General features: G+C 33.3%; 1 long non-coding RNA gene across 1 annotated transcript; it reads right to left on the bottom strand.

The window, feature by feature from the left end:
• Window positions 1–3,419: 3,419 nt before the first annotated feature.
• Window positions 3,420–4,399, bottom strand: LOC132727823 (uncharacterized). Its single transcript, XR_009625400.1, has 3 exons — window positions 4,246–4,399; window positions 3,890–3,988; window positions 3,420–3,569 (listed from the first exon to the last, which is right to left on the bottom strand). It is a non-coding gene; the product is annotated as an uncharacterized LOC132727823 (long non-coding RNA).
• Between the last annotated feature and the right edge of the window lie 2,593 nt (window positions 4,400–6,992).

Here is a 6,992-nt window from a genome sequence, read left to right as displayed (position 1 = left end):
GTGAAACGTTAACTAATGTCTGGAAATTGACTGAATACCCTGAAAATACAAATGAGCCGTGTCATGACAAAACCAACATAATGGGTTTGCGACCAGTATGGATCCAGACCAGCCTGCGCATCAGCGCAGTCTGATCAGGATCCATGCTGTTCGCTTACAAACCTTATAACGAGTAGAGAAACTGATAACGAACAGCAGATGGATCCTGATCAGACTGCGCGGATGCGCAGGCTGGTCTGGACTGGCTGGTCTGGATCCATGCTGGTCGCAAACGCATTAGTAGACTCGTGATTATTTGTGCAAAGTATTTTTAAAATCCCTTGATTTATGAAAAAGTTATGGACTGGACACAAAATATACCCTATAACAGACTATGTAAATCTTATGTAAATATATTGTATGAACACGTCTTATATCTTCAGATACAGGTACGTCCTGTCGGAGTTCTTGTCTATGCATGTATGATTCGCCTCCGTGTGGAAAATTGAATATTCGATGTCATTGATATAACATTGATTTGAATTGTATTCGAGACTTCACTTAATTCATTAGTTATTTAAAGGCACATTATGCCTCAGAAACAAATAAATTTTCACTTCATTAGAAAGTGCAAAACATGAATGTTATTATGTTTAAACAATGGTTTTTGAGAAATGTTAGATGCTTGTTACCTGAAAAAAGTAGCTAGTTTGTCATTAAAGTGGCAAAATGTAAACAAAGCAGTATTTCCATAGAAAATACTAATTCACTATAACTGTACTTATTGCCATAAAAATACTTATAAAAAGATGGTTCCGGTAATTGGCTTATGCGTAACTTTTTGGATACTATCAAAGTACACCAAAATTAAAAAAAAATTTGAGCATAATGGGCCTTTAAGAAGGAACTAAAATAGTTATAAAGTGTTGCGCAATACCTATAAATCATTGCGAAATAGTGCTATATTTAGCGTGTATACCTTGCGTTCTACGTCAATAATCTGTTAAGCGAGCAATTACGTTTAACACAATTTGTGTATTAATGTTTATATTGGTAAAATTCAATAGTGAAATCGGTGCTGGCTAAGTAGACTGGATACTTCGTCTTTCTCAGCAGAATAAACACCCCGTGGGACCATACCCATAAGAACCAGCAGACATTTTCACAAAAAATCTTACGACAATTTTTTGTCGTAAGAGAAATCTTACGATAAATCTCCTTTTCACAAAAAATCTTAAGAAAATCTTAAGTGCAAAATCTGTCGTAACTTTACGATAGGTCTTCCCCGTTCGTAAGTGTAATTTTTTCTCTCTTAAGGGTAAAATATCATGTATCTCTTACCTAAACTGAATAAAAACAAACAAAAAGTTGGAGGACAACTAAATATTAAGCAAACAGTATGCTATAAATAACACAAATTGAGGTATAATTATTTTTCAACATATACATTTGTGACGTCATGACTTGATGACGTCACGATGGAGAGGGTTATGAATAGTTTAAAATAATGTGAACTATACTGTAGACTAGTATTATTGAAAACTTATAATTTGTACAATTGGTGAGTTCGATTTCATTGCCAGCATGTACTAGTGGTACTTTTTTATTTATTAATAACATAGTAGACCTTCTTTCTGAATCTTTTAGATATATATAATTATCTTCTATCAAGATATAAATTATATCAGTTTGAATCATTTTTTTGTTCTTATTGAAATTTGATTGTGTTCAATAGATATTTCAAGCTCTTGATTACTTGATTTTAAAACCGGAATCAAATAGAGAGCATGCACATCACTATCAAATGAACGTTGCTAGGGATGTTTTTGTCGTAAGATTTATCGTAAGTGAATTTTTTATCTTAAGATAAAATTTTAACTTACGAGTGGCTTTGTGAAAATGACTTAAGATTTAACTTACGATTATCGTAAGTGAAAAACTTAAGATAAATCGTAAGATTTTTTGTGAAAATGTCTGCAGTTACCCCACTCAGCACTTTTTTCTTTCTTTTTTTTGTCAAACATTTTACTAAAATATCACTACTAAGTGTTATCTAAAGTACATGTGCTAGTTTTCAAATTATTATTATTATTTTTACTAAAGTGAAAAGTATATATATTTTTATGCTAGCTAGCACCACAGGTGTTCGGCTCGTTGATTGGTCACTAAGCCAAAAATAAATAAATAAATAAATAAATTATATTAATAAAAATAAACAAAATATACATACTATTTTAAGTAAAATATATATGCATCTCTTATTTTGCTGGGATGGGGGCTTGGTGGCCAATCAATGCGCCGAACACCTGTGGAACAAACCAATGTTAATTCCTTAGTTAGTTTATACAAAATTATTTTAGTTCGATTGTGTTTGAAGCTGTAAGCTTATTGAAACACTCTCGAATCCGTTCCTGGAACCAACCAATACTAAGCAATAAATGTAAAGTTTCTTGCTCAAGGAAACAACGGCTTGCCCCTTACAGGGTTTGAACCCACGCGGTCAGCAATCCTTTGATTACTAGTCCAATGCGTTAATCTCTCGGCCATGCCGCCACTCAACGGTTTACAGTGTGGGAGAGGGTCTCTCCACCCAGATTGCCTGCAGTGTTACATGGTACATTTTAAGGCGTTATTGTTGCATTCAGACACTCAAGTATTTTTTTGTATTGAACTAGAAACATCTGTCATAAAACGCGATAATATCATATTCAGAGTCAGTGCTGTCCTTTTCCTATTTTTCAGTATGAGGTGATCCATCTGATTCGGTACTTGGTAGAAAGTTTACTTGAAACACAGAAAATAAAGATGGAATGTAATCAAATTGCTTATGGTATACTCGAGTATCTATCGTTAGAAATTTTTAGATAATCGAGTCTTTCCAGTGCGAAACGAGGGAAAAAAACAAATATATACCAAATATTGAACTTAAGTGAGTTGGTTTAAATTACGGAAGGTCTGTAATACAATGAAAAATAACATGGAAGTTATTGGCAAGTGCGATAACCATGACACGATATAACATATATACATGTACTTACATAGCAGATTGAACAAAAGATCAGTACTTATTATTCTCAATCACTCAACACTTTCCTAGGAACATTTTATAAGAATATCCAAATGATATACATTTGTTTTGTATTTCTATTTTTTTTTTATCAATATTTGAAATATTTATGAAAAAATTGCCCATTGTAGACTTGTTCACTTAAATAAAAATACATGTACGTTTCTGAAGGTTTGCTTGATTATATACCAGTTATGAATGCATATTGTGAAAAATCGAATGGTATCAGATCACCTCGAGTAGGAGACCATTATGTATTTCGTTAAGAACGAACATTCGATTGTCCATCATGTCAATATAATTTTTATTTTGAAATCATACTAAGATTTCAGCAAAATTAGTACAGTGCGTCATTTACCGTTACCTACCAGTCTTATTCACTCTTTTTAACATCCAAAAAAGGCGTGATGGCAGCGACACCAGCACTGTTTACCAGAAGATGCACGGGTCCGACACCTTCAACCGCCTTTCTTGTCCCTTCCCAGTCACTCGAGTCATATTGTACTGGAATTATGCTTGGTTCCTGTCAAAAGGGTAATTGATTACACATAATGTAAATAGTGTAATAATGTAAAGCACATTTATAAAAAAAATTAGAAGATGAAACGAATTTGAATTTGTAGCGCGATTTTATGCTGTTTTATCTTAAACGAAATTGTGTTATGTCACCGCAAGCAAGACATACTGGCGTTTTCTATATAAATTCTCTATTGACCTTGGAAGACGTACTAGAGGTTAGTTTAATGACTATATGACCAAGTATTGTCAGATTATCAAAATTTGACGAGCAACATGTTCACTATGATGCGCATACTGTACTAATAATTTGATGAAGATAATTACCTCTTCTTTGAATTTCTGTAAATCCGCTTCTATTTTTTTCCAAGATAATCACTTCTGCTCCACATTTTAGCAAAGCTTGCGCAATAGATTTACCAATTCCTAAAAAAGGAGCACAGAAGGGATGTTGAAAAAAGCTAATTACTGCATTCGTAAAATATTGACTACTTGTTGGTCAGCTTGTATAAGCCACTAGCTGATAAGCCTTGCCTAATAAACCTGCCATCACCATATTGTTAACAGTATTATTAGCAATAAACATAGTATATCAAGCAGAAAATACAGCATGTACATATAACGTTAAGTTTCAATTTTCCAACGGGTTTAATATCATTCAAATATAAATTTTATTAACAAACCTCGTCCACCACCGGTAACCAGTGCACGTTTTCCCTTAAAGTTGATTTCCATTTTTATTTTTCAAACTTCCACAACTGTGCAAACTAAATAAATAAATTAAGCTTGTAAATACAATATGTATATCTTGAGCAGTAGAATAGCTTCCTCGTCAACTACAAAATCTTATATCGTAGTTGCCGCGCACGTTAGCATGCAAAAAACCCCGACAACTCGAGCCTAAAAAGATAATGTTAATCCAAATTGACACGGTATCTCTTCAACAGATACAATTTATGTTATAAAGTTGAAGTGTTCCTAGGTACAAACAGATAAATTCATTTAATTGTACTAATATCGTGTTTGTAAAGTTAAAGGTATGTGTAACAGTTAAAGTTCGAAAATCGTTGAAGATTTTTTCTTCTTTAAAAAGAGCAAACATGGGTTTTATAACGTTTAATACGTTCTAGAGCACTAAAGATGCTTATTACCTGAAGAAAGTTGCGCTAATAGTGAACGGACCTTTCCCGTGTTTACAGATTTATGTAAATTGTCTAACTTGTTATCCAATTGCTACACTGAGATAGTACATAGTCACTGGTTGACCAGGTTTGCACAAAAGACATAATTACATTTAAACAGCAACAATATTCAATGCGTTACTTTAAATGTCCTATTATGGTGAACTACTTGAATATTTTTTATAATATAACAGTAGATAAAGTTCTCCAATATTGTAATGCCTGGTATGCCTCAGAATTGCTACCATATTTTTCTCAAAAAAACAAAAACAAAACAAAACAACTTTTTATTTTGGGTACATTGTTAAAGTTTCCATCAAAATACTCATTTGCCATATAATTGAACCATCTTTGCTCCTTTTGCTTCGTTGGCAATTGGTATAATTATAAGTCTTGAAAAGTGACCTTTAATTATAATATCTAAGACATACGTGAATTTTCAAGTGAATATCTTCAGTGATGAAGAAGTCGTTCAAGCCTTTTATTGCCAGCGAGGACGACAAGGTGTGTATGATAGCACCAATTCTTCTCAGAGCCGTGCAGAAATTACAAATTGTTGTTTTATTGTTTACCGATACCTTTCTACATTATTTTCTTTAGCCTTCTACCTGTATAGTTTTACTTCAAACACATCGATAATTTCTAACAGATTTATTTCTTTATTTCCGTCATGAAAAGCCAGTCTAAAAGAATTACAAGATATTATTTATTTTTGCCTCTAAGGGAAACAACTCCACAGACCATATCACAGCAGTTGACTGTTTTATGCACAGAGGAATTGTTCATATTCAAACTATTGCATGTTCTCCTACAGAAGTTTGCATTGCACGGTACAATGAATAAAACGATACTAAAATGTTAAAATGCAAATGGTAAGAAGAAAAAGTGACCATTATATATCATTTAACCATGGAAAGTATGTCATTTATTATACTTGATACTTTACATTCTCAAAATATTACTAACTTCAGTATATCAACGATTTGATTTCTTCAACAGAATTTACATAAAGATCTGTTTTATCCATACAATACATTGGCTTAGTCAATGGGTGTTTTATCCGCGCAGTCTGATCAGGATCCATGCTGTTCGCTTACAAACCCTATTATAAGTAGAGAAACTGATAGCGAACAGCATGGATCCTGATCAGGCTGCGCGGAGGCGCAGGCTGGTCTGGGCAAACCCACTATGTTGGTTTTGTCGTGACGCGGCTCATTTATAGAACAAACATAATACACCGGGGATATTATTCAGGCTTTCAGGCTAGAGTTATTGGACCGTGTACATAAATATCCAATGAATGATAATACAAGGTTAGCTTTTAAAAAAGCTAGTAGCGACTCGCTTCGTAATTTTTTTCCATGTAAACATGACAGTTCTGTTAGCTGAAGAGACTTCAGCGAACATCAAAATAAAAGTGACATAAAGTTATGGAAGCCAGTTTCACTCAGTTTAACAAAGAGGAATATGAGTATATATGAAGATGCATGTAAACAGATAGAGCGAAGTCCCTATGTCTATGCACATTTACTATATGGCCTTTTGACCTTGACCAAATAAATGTTAGATAGGTAGAATTCATAAAGATGTCTCTTTATACGAAGTTAAGTTGTAATATGATATTTAGTATTGGAATGAGTGACAGACACAAGTCCTAAAGTAAACATAAGTTGTCAATTAATTCACCCAGAAAAGCCGGGATCCTATTAAAAATTTAGGGATCCCGGGAATTAACCAGTCTTAGATACTTTTCAGATAAGCCGGGATCCTATTAAAACATATAGGGATCCAAGGAATTGGCCAGTTCAAGAATATAGTTTTCAGAAAAGCTGTGATCGCATTAAAACATAAAGGGATCCCGGGATTTGACCAATTCAAGAATGTAGTCTTTGAGTTTTCCAATTAATTAGGCATATAATTATAAGTATTGTGATTTTTAAGTTTGTTGATACATAGCTCTAAATATATTTATATCCAAAGTTTAATTAATTTAACGTTCATTACATACAATAAAAAAACTTAACGTTTAATGGCCTTTCATTACGACAATAATCAACATAAATAAAGTTTTTCCTCTATATCTTATACGATCCCGGATCCCGGCCAGTCCGGTCGTCCCGGATCCCGGCAAGTAAATATATACACTAAATACCGGAAAGGATAAAATGACCGGAAAAAAGGAAAAAGAAAAAAATGCACAGAACCAGGTGTACACTTATGTTAATTAACCAACAGAGAAAACAGGTGAA

Source organism: Ruditapes philippinarum, unplaced genomic scaffold (assembly GCF_026571515.1).
Source record: "Ruditapes philippinarum isolate M1 unplaced genomic scaffold, ASM2657151v2 ctg7628_1_1_1_1, whole genome shotgun sequence".
In the NCBI taxonomy this organism is placed as follows: Eukaryota; Metazoa; Mollusca; class Bivalvia; order Venerida; family Veneridae; genus Ruditapes; species Ruditapes philippinarum.
The sequence above is the reverse complement of the archived record's forward strand: the minus strand, read 5'-3'. Positions and strand labels throughout refer to the sequence as shown.